The following is an 18,920-nucleotide window of genomic DNA, read 5'->3' on the forward strand; positions in this document are numbered from 1 at the left end:
ACATGGGAGGGAATTTGGCTCCCAGGTTGGCAGTGCTCAGACTCAGTGGGCAGCTTCAAAGACAGACTAGCTTGGAGTATGCCTCTCCCTCAGCCAGGCTGTGGAGACTTTGAAGTTGTAGACATCAAAGTATTCATGTTCTCCTCAGCATCCACACAGCTGTGGGTACTGAAGCACCTCCCCAGCCACCCCTTTACCTCTCAGCCTCCACCCCCACAGCTTGGGCGCTCAGGTTTCCATGCCATAGCTGCGGTCAGGATTCCCCAGTGCCGGGGGAGGCTGACGACAGGGTGCAGGCAAAGCCCCTCCACACAGATCCTGAGGACGCCCACCAGTGCGCCAGGGAAGGCTCACTCCTCTGGGGAGACAACTGTTCACACTCCGAAAAGGAATCTCTCAAATTAAATTAATTAAGCCCTGAAATATTTCACATGCCTGCGGCCCTCTGGCTGCCTCTGCACGCCCGCCCTCTCCTGCCTATCACCCAAATAGGGGGCACGGGCCTCCTAGGGGGGCAGAGCCTCCCATTAAAGGAGGCTCTGACCCAGGAAAGAAAGAGATGTGGAAGGGGAGAGGAGCATCATCCTCAGGTGACCTTGCTGTCCTGTATCTTAAGTCCCTTCCCAGATAGTGAAGTCAGCTCCGCAGCCCAGGGGGTGGGCAAGAGGGCGACGGGGCTGGGATCTTGGCTCCACTATCACCTGGCTTGGCAGGACCTGTGTCCCTCCAGCCTTGGTGTGTGTGTGTGTGTGTGTGTGTGTGTGTGTGTGTGTGTGTGTGTGTCTGTCTGTCTGTCTGTCTGTCTGTCTGTCTGTCTGTCTCCTGGTGTCCTTTCCTAGTAGTAGACATCAAATGTGAAGACCCCACGTTTGAAGTACCAACAGCTCTGCATGTGCTCATCTATCTCATCTCTCACCCAGAGGTGGCTAGGAGCTTCCCAAGGAAGAGGCCCAGGTAGAGGTCAGTCCAGGAGCCACCTCCACTGCCCAAAGGCAGCCTTGGAGGGCTTAGATACTGGGCACCCAGGCCTCCAGGAACAGGCTGCCATAGGCCTTGAACAGATGGGAGAGAATGTCACTTTTGGCCAGGAGTGACCACAGAGGTATTTTATCTATCAAGCTACAGTCAGGTGAGGATAAGGAGGCCACAGAGAAGCTACAGGAAGGAGACTGCTCCAAAGAGGCCTTCTTAACCCAGGCGATAGGGTAGGGGTTGCTTGCATGAAAATGGAAAATGGATTATAAAATCAAACTTATAATAGATGAACAATGCCACCAAAAGGGGAAAAAAATGGGCAACTTAGAACTCCAGGAAACTCAAAGGCCCCAGGAATGTGCTGAAAGGTAAATGGAACACATCATGAATATAAAGCCTCCATGGTGTCAGATAAGAAACCTACTCAACAGGCTTCCAGGCCCCTGAGCTCCCAACTCTAAGAAAATCAGGTCTTAGCTATACACATGAGTAGTGTCCTTCCAGTGGGTCCCCAACTACACCCTGGCTGCCCATGCCTGTCCCTCACTCCACCTGTCCCATTTTTCTGCCTTCAAGCAACAAGAAAACAGTGAAATTAAGTTGATTCATATAATGGGGACATTCTACCACGTGCCTAGGAACCCCATTTGGTTCCCTCCCTTGGGGACAGATTACCCCTCTGCCTCTACCTCACTTCTCCAAATAGGCCCCAACATTGGATATTTCCAACAGAGAGCCCCTCCTGCACCAGGGCCCAGAGGACCCAGGCCCCCTGTGTGCACCCCTTTCCAATGAGAGAATGGTAGGCATGGGCAGCTGAAGCCAGCCCACCTCCACATCAGGCCAGGTGCTTCCATGAGCTCGAAGGCCAGCCTGTATCACCCTATGATCTCAGCCTTGATAGCAGGCGAAGCCAGCAGGTTCCCCCTGCAAGTGGACATGGGGCGGGCAGGGGACCACCCACCACAGCAGTGAGGTACCAATCCCAAACCACCCAGCCTGTCAGCCCAAACATGTCCTTTGGTGACTTCCCACTGCTAGCCCAGGAGATGAAGGCCATACTTATATGTACCTATGCAATGACTTCCTGGGAATCAAAAGGCAAAGGCCTAGGGCTAGAGTGGTTTCAATCTTAGGAGAGCCAGAGAGGCGAAACAGAGGCCCCAGTGAAGCTGGCGCCTTCCCCCATCCCTTCACTTGGCCCAGACTCTGAGTACTGGGCAGAGAGAAGAGGATCTGGTACCCTTTCATAGAAGCAGGTGATAGCCTTCATTTCCCAAAATACCTGGGGACAGGGTCACTCTTCCATGCCAACACTAATGCCAGGGCCCCTCACAGGCTAAAGTGACCCACTTGGACCCAAAACTTTCTATACTGGCTTTGAGGAAACTCACAGCTCTTGAGGAGGTCCATCTTACCCTCAGTACTTCTAAAGGGCCCATATGAGGAAGACCACATTCACAGGGGTCATTACTATAGGCGTCTCGGAGGTCAGAGCAGAACCTAGGAACTTAGAAGGGCAAAATTCCCTGAGTTAACACAGAGGGTGGTGGGTTTGGCTTGTGTTTTGTCCAGACATCTGAAGGTAACAGTTAAAAGATCAGAGAGAGCCCTGTCCACAGTGGAGTACAGGACCACTAGAGGTGCTCACAGGCCAGGACGGCCAACTGATTCCAGCCTTACTGTGAGCTGGGGCAGCTATGAGACAAATACCTACCCCACCATCCTCCTTGGGAGGCCTGGCTGGACCACCAGGCTTGTGGCAGACAGGGAAGGGCATACAGTGGAAGTCCATGCAGTGGCTGCCAGGTGAGCTTATATATCATCCTTTGCTCTTTTGGGGGCTCAAGGATCCTGTCTTAATCCTGAGTCTCGAGAATGAGAGCCACAGAGTGATGCCATGGGCTCCACAGACATGAGAGGGCACTGTATCGCTGTGTAGTCTGGGCCTGTGATTAGGCAAGTGACCCATGTTCGAATGGCAGTAGAAACTACCATGGGACCCCTACCACTCTCTCCAGTCGAGGAAAGGTCTTCCCACTGACACCGGGCCCTTCCTTTTCATCCCCTCCCGTCTGCCGACTGAGATGCCTACACCACTGCCACTGGGCCTCACCTAAGGAAACTGCACCCAAGTCCACTGACTGTTAGGGAAGAGGCAACAGGGATGGCATACTGGGGAGTAGAGGTTGTGCTCCAAAGGAAAGGAAGGCAGGGGTTCCTAAAGCCAACCCAGGTTGGCAAGTTGCTCCTGGGTACCAAGGCCAGGCTTATAGCCAGTGATGCCCTCCCCCACAGTGGGTATGCCAGGCCCAAGGCTACAGCTCAAGTGTCAAGCTCCCACAGTACTTGGGAATGCAACAGCTGACTAAGTCTGTTCTCCCTTCCCTTGGTAAAGGTTGCCACTGTTCTCTCAGGCATTTGCCTAGGCCTACCCAGCAGGCCAAGTCCCCCTTTCAGCTCCTTAGGTTCCAATATCAACTTGCGCAGGCTATAGATGTCCTGTGCAGGGTTGGTCTGAACCTGCAGACCTACCCTCGGCCTGACCTTGAAGAGGTCAGAGTCCTGAGTGAGGGCTGAGCCTGGGAAAGTAGCCAGGTGGTACTCCACATCCTAGCTCTACCTGCTAGGTCAGTCAAAGAAGCTCTCTGGGGAGGAGGGAAGGGTTCAGAGACATTTAGTACATGGCCATTGATGGGAGAGGTTGTCATCCCAGGGAGGCCTTATTCCTGGCTTCAGGCTGGGGGAGACCGAGCCATCCCCATGTGGAGCTCCCCACCCTGATGTTCACTATCCAGCTGGGGGCACAAAACCCCTTCCCATTCTACCTGCCATCCTATCCCAGGAGCCAGGTTGAGGGGCCTTAAAAGGGAGAATCCGCCCTACTCCAAGCCCCTCACAAGTCTTGAGGGCCAATGGCCCTGGGAAGAGGGCCTGAGGTCATATCCTCCCCTCTTGAGTGATCCTCGAAGAATCCCTGCTTCCCAAATCCCAGTCACCTCATATAGAGTCCTCCTTCTCTTCCTCCAAAACTCCATCTGTTGCCATGGTAACGGGAGACTATAAGACAGGAGCACCCAAGGCTCCCCTTTCCTTCCTGCCTCCTTTAGTTGGTGCTAGGTTCTGACCCGCCCCCAATTGTGCCCCAGTGACTTCCATGGCCACTTTCCCTGTTCTGCACTCATCTGCTGAAAGCCCAAAGAAGGGGTGCCCAGAGACATCCTGGCTGAGGTCCATGGATTATGCCTGGAACCAGCTCCCAGAATCAGAGAATATGGCTCCTTTCTGTGTCTACTACCTACAAAATTTCCAAGGGCCCAAAGAGCAGAGGAGACATCTAGCACCTGCCTGTGCTTAACACTGGGGCCTCAGTACTGTCCAGGACGCAGAGCAGCCAACAGTAGTATACCAATATGATGCATGGGGGACTCCCAGTATCATTCTGAAGTTCTCCCCCACTCTACAGAGCAGAATGCTAGGGCATCCTTACTGTAAGACACCGAATGTCAGAAACTAGAAAGGCTGCATGACAAATAAGTGGCAGGTTGGGAAGAGGACATGGACCCATCCCTAGGGCTTTCCAAGTTCCTGTCTTCTGTTTGGAACTGTCAGTGTGCCTCCCGAGACTTGCTGTCCAGCATCCCCGCCTCAGCTACATCCTATAGCAATGTCGGTAGAACTTGACTTACTGCAGCTACGAGAGTTTTGCACATTCATTTGGACTTGGATTCAGCACTCATGGCGGCTAAGCCCATCAGCCAATCAGGAGAGCCTACATAGCCTTCACCCCCAAAGTGTCCTTGTGTTCTCGGCAACCATGGCCCATTTCCATGACGATCACGGTCTGCCTTATGCAGCCTCAAGAATCGGTTCACATGGTACACTACTCCAGCCCTTGGAATATCACATGGACCTTGAAGTGAACTAAGTGACTTCTACAATCCAAACACATCCCAGTGACAGACAGGATGGTGTGAATGGGGACATGGGGCCTGTGGCTCACTGGTAGCATCACGAGCACCCTTAACGATATGAGGGGTGATTCTCCATTGAGATATAGATGACTGGACAACTGAACTAAGGGGCTTCACGTGCCCTGCCAAGGAAGGACCATGGGATCCTGGAGACAATGTCCTCACCCGCCAGCACACCAAGGGTAGGAGCCTAGAGTGTTCAGAATGCTCCAAGACCAGGTCAGTCGCTCAGGCTAAGGGACAAACTTCCTGGGAAATGCTTTATGTCAAGGAAGACATAAAGGTACAGAGAAATAGGGAGAACTTTCGTGTCATACCTATAGCCTAGGCAGGGCCACCTCCCCAGGGGCCAGGGCACCAGTCTAGCACTCCCAAAGCTCTCTTGTTCTCGGGATGGAGCCAACATGGTGAAGGGGTTTGGCTTGGTCCTCACTCTGTAGCTAAGCTAAAGTCTGCAGGTGGATTCAGAACCAATACCGGACTGCAGGTGTGGGTGTCTTCAGGTGAATCCCCACACCCCAAGCCTGCCAACTGGCTGTAACACTCATGGATCCGGCAGGAAGGATGTATTCAGGGACAAGGGACAAGGAAGACACAGGTCCTCTACAGTTGTTTCAAGAGCTATGCCCTAGAGTCTGCCCCAGGTCCCTGGTATGAACAATGACACGTGGCCCAGGCATTGAACTCCAACCCCTTAAAGCCAGGATTCAGGATATGACACATAGGCCTTTCCGGGGGGCAGCAAGCAGGATGTGTGTAAGAATGGAAGCAAGGACTAGACTAAGGAAGTGCCCTTGTAGCAAACTAAGCCCCACTGTACAGAAGGCTCAAGGGAAGCTAGGCTAGGCCTATACTCCCCAGCCCATGAACTGGGTACCATAAGTCCGCCATGCTAGCAAGAGGCAACAAGCAGGTGACAGGTTGGTGTCCTAGGAGAAGGGCTGGGAGGCTACAGAGATGCTGAGGAGGGCCCTGAGAGCTGGACTCTGCAGCTAAAGGGTCTAGGTATCTGGCTCACTCCAAGATTTGCCATCAATACCCCACACTGAGGGATGGTGGACAGTTCCATATCTTCCATTCATGAAGGAAGAGGATCCAAGAGCTTAAGTGAAAAAGCCCCTTTCTTCTTAGCCAGTCACAGCAAGGCAGCTCAGAGACAATCTCGGTGTGATGTCAGTGAAGCCCCCTCCCCAGCAAGAGTTCCAGCAGGGTCTTAACTGCCACACATACACCCTGAGAAGCCCATCAGCAGTAGGGGTTGTCTAAGACCCCAAGTGGGAAGTCCCAGACTCTCCTAGGGAGCACGATGGGTAACCTCTGCAGTCCCCTTGTGTGGGGCAGCCTTCCCCTAGCACCCTTATTTGGGGCAACAAGTCCGTGAAACTGAAACTTTAAGAGTACACAGGAGTCTAGCAGGATTCCCCCTGTATACTACTCCCAGCATCCATGCTGGAGGCTCAGCCAGTTCTGGGAGCTCCCTTCTTGCTAAAGCACATCCCCAGAGGTGGATAGGGACCCGCACTCCAATCCCTGCAGTGCCAGTGATCACATTACATTTCCATTAACTGGTCTCTGCAATTCAATACTGTAAAATTATCCCAGTGAGGTATTTTTGATAAATCCCTTATCTATTCAGTAATTCAATTGAGTGAACCGTTCATCTAAGCCAGTGTCCTAGTTAAGGAAGCCTTGTTCTTCCTCTCTCTCTTGGTACTGGACCTAGGGAATGGAAGCAGGTGACCAGGTCAGTGGCCTGGAGACCCCAGAAGGAGAAGGTTCTGAGAGGGTGGCATTTTCCTGGAAGGCATGTTGAGGGTAAAGGTAGAAAGGTGGGCAGGGACCAGGCGGAGCCCAGCAGAGGGAAAAAGGGGTTGACACCCAGACCTGGAGATCACTAGGAACTCCCACTGGCATCCATGAGGTTGGGGGTAGAGTCCCACCTTCTGTATGCATCCCATGGTGTGGCAAAGGAGACACAGTAAGTGGCAGTGTTCTGCCCAGCAACTGCCTAGCTTCTGAGGGACAGGCAAGGCAGGGCAGACATTGCAGGATTACAGTGCTAGGCAGCCTGTAATGCTCTGGGAAGGTGGGGGCCTGGAAGGAGCCACTACAGCCTGCAGGCCTGACTGTGGGAATCTAGACAGATGCCCGCTCCAATGCTCCCATGTGCTGGCAGAACTTTCAGTCCTGTAGTTGCTATCTCCTGGTTTGCACCTGCCAGGCCCCACCCCTCCAAGTGCCCAAGGGATAGGCAATGGGGTTGTCATGGCGATGAGGTTGGGGATGCCTTCCTCAGGAAGCCCCAGGGAGTCTCTGACTGTCGTTTCACACACAGGCAGGCACAGGAGTTCAGACCTTCACAGACACACCAGCTCTATACATATGCGTAAGTGCATCTGTATGCACACACACGTGCACACAAGCGCACACACACACACACACACACACACACACACACACACTTGCACACTGACACATGCCTGCAAGTCTGTACACACCCTCCAACCCCATCCCAGAGCAGAAAGCGCCAGGCCTCTCGATCTGAGCAGCCTGTAGACTTCTCACTCAGGCCCTTGGACAGCCCACCAATGGGCCACCCCAATATTCTCCCAGAAACACAGCCAGTCCTAGGGACACTTGCAAGACCCAGAGATGTCCCAATTCCACTTTCACAACCACGAATCAGTGTCTCTTAGCAACATCCTCCACAAACATGTGGTGCCCTGGCAGGTCACCCAGGGCCTTTTCACCAGCAGAACCACAGTATCTCCTTGAGGAATTCAAGGGACACTTTTTCCCCGTTACTGTTGGCAGCTATGAGCACCAATGGTCCAGCAAATGCAAATGTACTCTCTCTATGCAGGTGGGATTCACCTACTTCTGATTACCTCCATGTCACACAGCCAGTGTTCACCCCATGCCTTCCCTGTACCAGCCTTGTTGCAGGAATCCACAGAGCAGTGAACTAAGACAGAAGCTATAAACTAAGAGAAAGCTGAGGAGTCCAGATGTTGCTTATGTGTCCTTAAAGCCAAGGAAGAGAAGGCAGCCTGGCCAGTACTACTCTCACGTCCAGGGAAACAAGCTCCCTGGAGGAACCACAAACAGTTCAGGGATGCCCCTTCCCCGCCCCCAGGGGGACACACTGCCCAGATAATCAGAGAGACAGACAGATGGACCAATGCCTAGCCTACAAAGCCAACGCGAGGCCACAGTCAGGGAGGGAGTCACGCTGAGCCCTGCAGTCACCTGCTGTCAGGAACAGAAACACTGGCCCCACCCCCGCACCAGTGCCTGCCTGTCCAGCCTCAAGCAGGAGGCCAGTAATCTGCAGTAAGGTAATAATAGAATCTGCTTAGTGGGCAGCAGGCAGGAAGGACAGGGAGAGGAGAGAGGCAGAGCTTGCCGGCCCACACTCTGATGCTTCCCAACAGCAGCATCTGTCCCCAAGTACCACTGAGCCAGTGTCCAACTGAGAAACCTGGCATTCTGTCTGCCTCAGCCACCTCTTCCCCTCCAAGTTGGCACTCAGGCTGGGGGTTGCCTTGTCCCAAGAGCTCTGCCTGTCTTCATCCCAGTCCCCAATGGATACCAGAACTTGAACTCTGAAGGCCTGATGCTGTGCAATGGGGTCTCTATTCCCACATCTGACTCCCAGGCACCAGGCAGGGCCACCAGGCTGGCTCTGTCCTCCTACAGCCACTCTGAAGTCCACAGTTCTAGGAGGGAGTCCTGAGGAGAGGCTGTGATGCAGGAGGAAGGGTCAGGAAGAGCTCAGCATTGGGAATGAAAGCAGAGCTGGGGAGGGGCTGACAGGGAGAGAAATGGGCACAGAGAGGTGGGGCCTGCAAGAAGGAGCTGAGCCTGGCACCTGAGCTCCCACAGCTCTGAAGGCTTTGGGGTGCTGGAGGTCAGGAGGCAAACCACATGACGCTGGCAGCCTCCCAGAGTAGCTGAAGCCTGGCTGGAGACGCTGTAGGAAATGCAGGCACCTCCGAGGGGCTGGAGAAGAGCACTAGCCCTGGAAGCCTCTATCTAGAGAGTAGGTCAAACCACATCGGGCAGCCAGACCCAGCCTTGGCAGCAAGAGTGGGCCTGGAGGCTGGCAATTACTTGTGGAGATGCCCCCTCCCCATCCAGGTATCTACTGCAAGAAAGCAGCTACAAGAGCATCGGAGCGGTGTGTACCACACCAGTAGTTCTGTGCTATGGGAAGTGGCACTCCGTCAGCTCAGGACCTACAAGAATTCTCCCCGGTGGGATTGCCATCCGAGGACCACATCAAAAGATCCAAGGCAGAGGTCCCCACAGTGGCTATGAACCAAAGACAATGTAACCAGGGTTACAGCCATCATTTGCCTTCTTGGGCCTGAGAACAACTCCCACTGACCCCAAGTGACCTAGGCAGGCTCTGTGTTCCTCTCCCCCAGATGATGCCCAGGCAGTGCATAGGCCCCAGAGGTGTGTCTCAGGGAGAGCAGCGTGACACAGAGAGGGGCCGGAGAAAGGGTACTGCTGCAAACCCACTCCTGTCTGTATGTGTCAGATGTCTACGACCGTAAGCCAAACTCTAGAGAGCAATGGGACTGTCAAGTGCCTATGCCAGGCCTATTGCATGACCCCTACCCCCCACAGACTGGGTCCTCATGTCACTGGGTAGTGTTCCAACTTGTAGCCTGGGATGGCCTTCAATGTGTCCTCCCAGGGATGGGACAGGACAGTGGGCACAGGAGCCCATTCACGAGACAGAGCTGTGCCTACCTTGTTCCTCTGTAGCATTTGCTGTATACTGTCAGCGACACTAATAACTAGTTGTAAATCCTCTGAGATTTGGGGTTTGGCACCCACAATCCTCCAATCTGAGATGAGCCCACTTCTTTATAGATACCCCAGCAGCTGGTCCCACACTAATCTTCTGGCTCGGCAGCCTCTCCTGCGTCCCCAAGGCCTCTCCTTATTCCAAACATCACTTGTTTCCAGCCACTACTATCTCCCAGTTAGCCTGAGGGGGTGACAGGAAAGATGGACTCTGTGTGCAGGGAACTAGCAGGATTAGCCTAGAATCAAGCCTTCAGGAAATGAAGGATCCAGGTTGAAGCAGCCAAAGGTGAGCACCGGCAACCTCTAGCTTCCATGCCCCTCCCCTCCAAGGGGTAGGATGCAGGCATCAGCCTAGCCCACATCCAGCCTCTCCTCAGTCCATGCCCTAACAGATACCCAAAGCTATCACATTTCTGCATGCCACCCACGCTCAGAACTATGAAACAAGGAACACTCAGGGGTGAGGACAGGTGAAAGGTTGCATTCACAGTAGGAGGCCTGCCCCAACCCCAAGATACCAATGTGAAAGGCCATGTCCTCATCCTGCAATCAGAGCCACTCATGGGAGTGTCAATGTCAGTGTCGGTACCAACGAGAAACATTCTCTTCCAGAGTCAGTTGAAGGCCTGCATCTAGCACCCTTGAACACGCAGGCCAGCTCAGGACTGGCAGCATGAGGCCCAATGTGCCTCAAGTTTCCATTGGCCCATAGCCAGATCCATGTCCCAACAGCGACCCAAAGCCATCACAAAACCCTAGGCCATAGCTAGGAGACAAATCTGGAAACTCACATAGATTGCTTGGTAAGGCTAAAGCTGCGGACTGACGGCTAGCAGCTATTGGAAGCACCTTACACCTCCGCGCCCCAACACCCTCCCCCAGCCCCCGCCCCACCCCCAATCCCACCTGGCAGAAGTTGTGGGCTTCAGCACAGTTCTGCTGGACAGCTCCCAGCTAGTCATGAGCAAAGGCCTGACTTAGGATCTCCCACAGCAGAGCAGACAGCCTGAGTCTATCCCCCAGGAAGGACCCAGGGACTTGAGGCCTCTGTGTCACTTGGGCTTGCCAAAAACTTTCTTTGAAAACTAAGGTAGCCAGGGGTGCCACTAGATGCTGGCACCCAGCTGCCAAGGCGGAGGGCATGGGTCTGAGACTGCTCAGATTAAGGGTAATAGTTCCGAGGACTCCTGAGTCCAGACATCCCTCATATGCATGGACCAACAGGTTGAATAAAGGTATACTCTTCTAAGTTGTCATAGCTGCATGCATACCCAAGATGTCTGAGCTCTAGAATAAACCCGAGCTCACAAGCCTGCTTAGCCTGCTATAACAGCAGCTCCAACTCCAATGAAAAAAACACACTTTTGCCAGGGATACCCAGTTTCCCAGCATCTGCTAGATGCCAAGCAAGGTAACCCAGCTCCTGGCACAGACTCCTGAGGCCAAATAGAGCCACAAGAGCTTCATGAAGAAAGGTGCTAAGATGTGGGGCCTGGAGCAAGAGGCCTGGGCAAACTGGTCAGCTTAACTCAGCTCCATGCCTCCTGCACCCACCATCCATCTGCTGGAGGGGTAGTGTCCCTGGTGGTTCTCACAAAGCCTTCTTCACACTCTGGATGGATGGAAGACCTTCTCCCTGGAGATGGAATCTGCATCAGGAGCCAGTGGGCAGTGAGGGAGACTGCTGCCTACTTGGCATACAGGAAAGCTGGCTCTGGGAAACAACTCTGATATCCAGTTCCACAGGAATTTGAGAGACCTGGCCTGAGCTGGGACGCTATCTTTCTAGCCCCATCTCTGCCCTCACCTGCTGAAAGGTTCAGGACAGATGGCAGGGTCTAGGACAATCCCAATACCCTGTTAGAGGCTACTGTGATACTCCCCCTTGAGAGGTCCACCCCACCGAGGCTTTCTGAAGCAACAGACCAGCAGGTACTGGCAGCCAGCGGAAGATGTCCAGACCCAGGAAAGCCCTTTACTCTCATCCCAGTACTGGACCAGCTTCTGCTGCTTTGGAAGCTAACGTTACCTCTGGGGTAGTAGCAGCTTTGTGAACCTCAGAGTCTCTGTCTTTTTGATATACATACTGGAACATTACCAGGTAGGATTTGTTTCCAAATCAACAGGGTTAAAGCAAAACTGGGTGCACAGTGCTGATGGCAAGAGCTGGGCATGCCAGGAAGGGCCACGCAGCGTTTTAGAGACTCTTCTACATCCTACCTGGAAATGCCATGATCCAGGACAAACCCAGCACTGGGCACACGGTTTCCCTAACAGCCCCAATCCACAGAAATCCCACAGGACTGAGTCTGGGAGGATGCGCTTTAAGCTGGAGACCCACAGCTGGCTTGCTGCCCTAAGTCCCCTCCCCTCTTGCCCATCAGGCTGGAGATAGGACCAGTGGGATGAGCTCAACCTAGTAGGAATCCAGGGATTTGCCTGAGGCTCTGCACACACGTGACAAGAGACAGAGTCGGCCCACTTTCTAGTCCAGAGCCTGTGAAAGCAGTAGAGGTGCCGTTCTGAGCCTCAAGAGGCTGCGCCTGCCCAGCATCCTCTTGGCTAGGCAGAGGTGGCCACAATCCCATCACCCCCTCACTGCCTGCTGCAGCACAAACAAGGGCTGCCGGAAAATCCCCTCGGTGGAAGGGGTGAGCAAACGGAAGGCTCATCTGTCCTGTTTCTCCTCATGCCCCAGGCCCCTTCGCCTGCACACTGCTGTCCCTGAAGTTGTCACTGGACACAGCAGAGGGCACAGAACTGCTCAGTCCTGTGTAAAAAGGTTTCCCTGGCATCATCTCACTGTCACGCCCCCTATACAGACACCGCTATACAGACAGGGAGAGTAAGGCATGGAGAAGAGGGAATCCCCTATTGTAGTCTGGCCTTTCAAACTAAGCCCTAGAGACAGATATGCCCAGAGACACGGCACGCAAACTATGCCAAAAGTCAGTGAGGACCCTGGGGCCTCCCGACAGTTGCAAACACTACTTGCTGTGGCATGGGGCGGGGCTTGCATTTGGTGGAAGCCAGCCAGGTCAGAAGGATCATGCCTGCATTCCCATCAGCCTGATGGCAAGTGGCACGATGTGACTCCGAAGACCAGAAACCCGACTTGGGGGTGGTGTGCGTGAGATCCAGGAACAGCTAGTGTAAAGGGACGCTGCCACTCCCCAAAGCCAGCAAAGCTCTGTGCCCCTCAGTATGGTCTACAACGAGAAGGGCCGACTTGGGTCACACTGAGTCTATGTAGCCTTACTGCCCAGGCTATGCCAGGCCCTTGTTCACCTCTGATCACACCTAGACAAGCAAGAGGCTATGCCTGAAAGTAAGGTTGAAGGTGGGGTTTGCAGCTCATTACCCGAGGGAGGGGCTTCACCTGGCCACACAAGAGGAAGCTGAACAAACCCTTACCTGGCCAGTGGACTCCAGGCCCACAGCATGAAGAACTCCATCTCAGGAAGAGCCTCCCCAACCCCAGCACCAGGAATCCTTCAAGGTGGCCACTCTGGCCAATAGCTTTCCTTGGGCAAGGACTTCCGGTCAGGACAAGAGAATTCTCAGTCCAGGGAAGGGGCCAGGGGCCAGGAGAGCTTGTAGCAACCCAACGTGTGGCGTTAATCCTACCAGGCTGCCTTCCCCCTTGGCCGTGGGCTCTTGGAACAGGTCCTCAAGGGCCACAGCCATGTAACTTAACCTAGCAGCCCTACCCCCTGAGTACTGAGGACCCATTAGGCATTTCCACCCCAACTCCCATCCTGATACTTTCACCCCTGCAACGGCTGTAGGCAGCTGGGGTGGCTGGGGCTCCCAGGCCCAGCCGTCCCTCACCAGCCACATTTACAGCCTCCCTGCGCAAACCGCCCACGGCTCTGAGCCTTAGCTGACGCGTAGCCGCCCCCATCTGCGTCACTAGCCCTGAGGCAGCTGCCCAGGCTGCCCTCAAGCCTCTGCCCAGGAAGGCCAGCTCTGTTCTCCAGGACCCAGAGTGGGCAGTATGAATGCTCCTACATTTGGCCCACAGAGGCCAAAGAATTTCTGGTCCAGGGCCCCTCAAAGAAACCTAGGACTCTCAATGGCTCCAAGACCAGCTCTGTGCCCTACTCTAGCCAACCCAGAACCACAAGGGCCCAAAAGTAATCATTAAACCCTGGTCAGGTTCACAAGGATGCTGTGGCCACCCAGAGAAGGTGGCTAGGTCCTCCCACAGAGTTAGGAAGTGAGGACACTACCCAGAAAGATACTGCCAAACTCTAAGCCTGGGGCAAGACCCTAAACCCAGCCGATGACCAGCATGCCAGAAGCCACCCTCAAAAAAAGGTTTCTTATCAAACAGATGGACTTTCAGAATACTGTTCAGCAGGCGGGGCTGGCTCCCAGCTGCTGAGACCCAGAACACTGGCCCTACAGAGGCCACAGAACAAGGCCTGGACCAAGAGGGCCAGGCCCTAAGTGGTGGCCACCCTGGCACAATCCCTGCTTTGTCCCCAAAGCCCCAGCCAAAGCCCAGCCTCCATCCTGTTCAGAGCCCTGGGCAGCCTCGCTCAGCAGCAGCTCTGGGCAAGGCCTTGTGGAGGCCTGTGAGCAGCCTGGCCATGTCAGGCTGACACCTGCGTCACTGGGCACATTAGCTACCACGCAGGTGAGCTCAGGTCTTACTTCTAACCAAGAAGTCCTCCCACAGACCCATGAACTTCCTGCATAGTATAGGTTAAAACAGAGGACCCCATCAAACAGAGAAATCCAAAGAGACCCTCATCTCCCATAGTACTCCCAAGAAGGGCCACGGCAGGCAACCTTACTTGCTCCTACCAGACACTTTATTCAGCTTTGGACCTCACAAAAGTCCCAAGGAAACCCCATCCCCAAACCCATTTGTAAAGGGGGCCTAAGGCAAAGCCTTTCTGCTATAGTTAGTAGGCAGCGTACAGCCTCCAGAGTCAGCAGCACAGAACTGCCCCTACTAAGTTGCAAGCAGTGGCGGCAGGACCCCCAGGCCTGGCCCACAGAGGTCAGCCTGCACAACTGGGTGTTAGCCTACCCGGAGGAAGTACCCACCTAGGTCACTGCGAAGGTGTCCTCCTCACTACTCTGCCAAAGCCCAGACGATGAGACTTCCTAGTGACTTCACCGCCTTTAGTGATAACGGGGAGCTGTCCTGGGGCAGGGCCTGCTGCCCACTGTTTGGCATAGAAGCTGGGTACCAAGGTAGGGAGGGGTGAAAGTACCATGCTCTCCCCTGGCCCACTCCACAAACACCAGGAGGAATGCCAGGTAGATGGTCTCGGCATCGGGACCCACTTGACAGGCTGCATCCAGGAGCCGGCCTGGCTGGTGCTGCTCACAGGTGGGATACTGTTCAGGCGACTAGTTACGGAGAAGAGCAGTGCACAGCAAGTTAAGGGGAGCCTGCTTCAGCGCAGGTGCACAGAACAGCTTGCCCCGCTGCTTCTAGATGCAGTTCTCCCTTGGGCAACAGCAGGGCAGGGACCTAACCATGACCCATTCTGTTAGGCCACTCTGCATAGGCCTGTTATACCAGGGCTCTGGTGTGTAGCCAGGTCCCGGGCAAAGCCCATATAAGACAGGCCCATGAGCCCCGCCAAGGGAGGCTCTGTGCAGGCACATAGCACACCTTGAGTGAGCATTCTTTCCAGTACAAGCACACTCCAGCCCATAGCAGGGAGTTCATGGGTCCATGAATGGGCCTCCCTGGTCTTCACTGCTGCTTGTAGCAAGGTGGGGGCCCACGTGCACAGGGACACGGATGCACTCCGAGCCAGCTCGGTGCGCTGGGACAGGATGGAGTCCTGTGGTTCCTCCACCTCTACCAAGAGCACACCTCCTCCTTCAGGCACACCTCCTCTTCCCTGGCCTCTGAGCCCTAATGCCTGGAAAAGCAGCTCTCAAGAGAGAACAGGAACCCCTGAGGAAGGATGAACAGTGGGAGGAGGGCCAGCAGTGGCCAGGCTTAGCCACAGAGAGGAGCTGCAAAGAGCACTAGAGAGGCAGGAGAGCTGCATGCCACCCGATAGGAGCTTTGAACAAGGCCCTGGGCAGGCGACAATCCTTGCCGCTGTTCCTGATACGTACAGCTCTAACAGAGTGGTAGTTTTGAAGCCACAGCATCGTCACCTGTACAACTAGGTCACATGGCCAGAGCCAGATGTGGGAAAAAGGTCGTGTAATCACACGAGGGACTCACAGCAGGGGCCAGAAGAGCCTAGCGAGGAGTGATCACAAGACACTACACACCACCCACCTTCATTGCTGCAGAGGCCACCAGAGCCCTTCCACCCAGATTTAGGGGGGCCTTGGCCCCACACGGCTTCCCACTCAGCCCCTCAGCAGCCTGGTCCATCAAGAGGGATTGACACAGAAGCCACTCGCTAGCTCCTGCTTGACATTCAAAAAGCGACCTGGTCCCAACAGCCACCGTTACTCCTACTTCTGTTCACTCTGTTATGGCCCACGAGCAGCAGCATCCCTGGTCTTGGCACACCCACGGGGTGTGCTACATGCCTCTCGCCTGCTTCTCTACACCTGTCTCCTTTCCCACCTGTCTCTCCCCAGCCACGTGTCTTTCTTCTCTGCGTCGTCTCTCACGTGTCTTTCCCCTGCCCTCTGATCTATCTGCCCCTTCACAGTTCTCCCTCACCCCCTCTCTCCTCTGACCCGTCTCTTCGTGACTGGACTCTTCACCCTCACCTAAACCTCCCTGGCCATCTCCCCAGTGGCCTGTGTTTCTTACCCATCTCCCCCTTGTCCCACCTGTCCCACCCTCACAGACTTCTTCTACCCCAGTGTCTTCTGCAGTCATCAGAGCTCTCAGCCAACCTCTTTTTTTTTTCATTTATTTTCATTTTAAAATAATTTATTCAGATTACATCCCAATTGTTATCCCCTCACTTGGACCTTCCCATTCCCCACTCCGTCCCTCTTTCACCCTATTCACCTCCCCTAGGTCTATGACAGAAGGGGACCTCCTCCCCCACCATATGATCACAGCCTATCAGGTCTCATCCAAATAGCCTGCTTCCCCTTCCTCTGAGTGCCACCACGCCTCCCCACCAAGGGGAAGTAGTCAAACAGGGGGCATGAGAGTTCATGTCAGAGTCAGTCCCCGCTCTCCACACAACTGTGGAGAATGTGCTGTCCCTTGGCTAGATCTAAACAGGAGGTCTAGGTTTACTGCATGCATTGTCGTTGTTTGGTGCAGCAGTTTGTGCAGGCCGCCCTGGGTCCAGATCCCGCCAGCCTGGCCCCTCACCTGTGAGCCCAGCTAGGTAAGCTTGAAGGCAGACCCCCTCACTTACTCCCTTCTCTTGGCCTGACTGACCACTTCTTACGCTGCCTCCTATAGTAGGTCTGTACTGGCTAGTTTTCACATCAACACAGGCTACAGCCATCTGGGAAAAGAGATGATTAATTAAGAAAAAAAAAATGCCCCCACCAAATTGGCCTGCAGACAAACCTATGGGGCATTTTCTTGATTAATGATTGATACGGTGGGGATCCACTCCATTGTGGGTGATGGCACTCTTGGGTAGTCGGCCCTGGGGTTGTAAAAGAAAGCAGGCAAACAACTTCTCTTTGCCGTCCACTTCAGTTCCCGCTTCAGAGTCCTGTCTTCCCTTTGGTTCCTGCCATGACTTCCTTCTTTGATGGACTGTAATGTGTAAGCTGAAATAAGCACTTCACTCCCCAAGTTGTTTTTGGCTATGCTGTTTTAGCACAGCTACAGAAATCCTAACTAAGAAAGGGTCCTACAGGCCCTCCCGGGCTGTGAACCCATGAAGGCAAAGCTCCAACATGAGCAGAAAGGTGTCCTGCCCCGCATCTGACAGGCAAGAAGTGAGGCTGCACAGCCCATTCAACTCTCTCTCTCTCTGGTCCTGACACCCCCTAATCTTGAGGCATCTCCCACTCATCCTCTCAATGCAGTCTCTAGGGTACCTTCAAAGATAGGGACTGCCTCCCATCGCTGCAGGGGCTAAGTCTGGAAGGATCTGGGGGGAAAAAACAAAAACAAACAAACCACATCTCAGATCAGGGGAAAGCCCTGCAGAGTCTTTACCAGTAGACTCTCAGCCTAGCCCAGGAACACTTGGCCCTGGTGCGCCCCTAAGTCCCCAACAGCTTCTGTTGGCCACTCTTCCAAGTGTCACTCGGCACCTGGACCCAGGTAGACAAGTCATCAGAGGACATACTCAAGGCCTCCAAGGGTAACTTTACAGGCACACACACACAGAAGAGAGGCGGTTTCATGACCACAGCCACAGCATCCAGAAGCAGAGGCCAAACTCAGCAGAAGTGATAAGAGAAACTCCCTGGGCCCAAGACACCTGGGCAAGGCCGAGCTACTGCCCAATGGGTGGCTCAAGAGAAGAGGCACACTGGATGTTCCAAAAAGCGTAGAGAAGCCACACACCTGCTACTCCATGTGACTCCATGGAGGCCACATCTTGAGGTCCACCTTCCTATAGGTGATAGGCTTATACTACCCCACAAGGCTGCCACCAGACTGTGCCCGCCCACAGGCCCAAGACACAGCTTACATGTGGACAGACAGAGCAAGCCAAAAGGAGCAACAGTTAGTGTTGGAATGAGCAGGTGAGTGGGAACCGAAAGCCATCCGTGTGTGTGTGTGTGTATGTGTGTGTGTGTGTATGTGTGTGTGTGTGTGTGTATGTGTGTGTGTATGTGTGTGTGTGTGTGTGTGTGTGTGTGTGTGTGTGTGTGTGTGTGTTCCCATGACAAGCGGCCATGCCAGGAGAAGCCCTCAGATCAGCATGGAAGCAAGGCAGCAGTGGACAGAGCTCTGGCCTACGTGCACTCCCCCACCAAGCTTCCCTGGCAAGAAGTCTGGGCTCTGCCTGATCCAGGGTAACACGTTAAGGCTGAGATACAGCAATGCTGCTGACCTCTGGCGCTAAGCGGCCAGGCCCAGCAAAGACAGTCAAGATCTACCTACATCCACCAGGATGACCCTTCAATAGCAGCCGTGCATCACGAACAGTCTCCCGGGCTTCACATCTGCACTCTGGTGGTCAGAAGTCAGGAGAGAGGGTTCATCCAGAGGGGGATGGGGGGGGGGGCGGGAGGGAGAAAGGTTGCTCATGGTCTTTCTATATCACCCACCATCGTGGT

General features: G+C 54.3%; 1 protein-coding gene across 15 annotated transcripts in view; it reads right to left on the minus strand.

Annotated features, from left to right (window-relative positions):
• BRSK2 (BR serine/threonine kinase 2) overlaps positions 1–18,920 on the minus strand; it is a 51,595-nt gene that overhangs the window by 30,732 nt on the left and 1,943 nt on the right. The gene's annotated exons all lie outside the window — the stretch shown is intronic.

Source organism: Acomys minous, assembly GCF_964271855.1.
Source record: "Acomys minous genome assembly, chromosome: 2".
In the NCBI taxonomy this organism is placed as follows: domain Eukaryota; kingdom Metazoa; phylum Chordata; class Mammalia; order Rodentia; family Muridae; genus Acomys; species Acomys minous.